We start from the raw sequence: 782 nt of genomic DNA on the forward strand, positions 1-782 counted from the left end.
TGGAAGATTTAAATCGTTTTGTAAAACATTTGAAACAAACTGGGGCTTTAACCACTCATTGTAAAGTAAACACGTTTTAATACATCCACGATGACAAAGCAAAGTGTCGATCTTTCAACACGTCCACCCTATGACATGACTATACACTCAGAACGCATGCGCCAAAGCATATAAATAGCCTGCTGACAACCAAAATTGGGACATTTTGAAAAAAATATTGTATTTTGAAAAAAATATTGTAAAAAAACTAGTACATGTGGGGATTTACTTTTTGCACACAATTAAAGAAAGATTTTTCATTGTTTCAGAAATGTACTTTGTATTTGTCAAAAGGCTTGTTGTGTTTGTGTGGTATGCTATTGAAAATGTCAATAAATAGCCTGCTGACAACCAAAATTTGAAAATTTTGAAAAAAATATTGTATTTTGAAAAAAATATTGTAAAAAAACTAGTACATGTGGAGACTTACTTTTTGCACACAATTAAAGAAAGATCTTTCATTGTTTCAGAAATGTACTTTGTATTTGTCAAAAGGCTTGTTGTGTTTGTGTGGTATGCTATTGAAAATGTCAACAATTTAAATAAAAAAAAGTCCAGAGGCACCACATAAATACTACAGACATGTTTGAAAATATGCACAAAATGTTGTTAGTGAATACTCAAAAAAGAATTTACTAACCTGAATGATACAATGAGATGACTGGGTGATGACTATGATGAATATATCCATGTAGAAGAAAAGAAACACTTGCTGTCACAGTATTTACAGTGCCACAGAGCAC

General features: G+C 31.2%; 1 pseudogene; it reads left to right on the top strand.

Moving 5' to 3' along the window:
• Positions 1-118, top strand: part of LOC138963955 (multiple epidermal growth factor-like domains protein 10) — a 90,899-nt pseudogene extending 90,781 nt beyond the window's left edge.
• Positions 119-782: the final 664 nt, after the last annotated feature.

This window comes from Littorina saxatilis, linkage group LG4, assembly GCF_037325665.1.
Source record: "Littorina saxatilis isolate snail1 linkage group LG4, US_GU_Lsax_2.0, whole genome shotgun sequence".
NCBI classification, from domain to species: Eukaryota; Metazoa; Mollusca; class Gastropoda; order Littorinimorpha; family Littorinidae; genus Littorina; species Littorina saxatilis.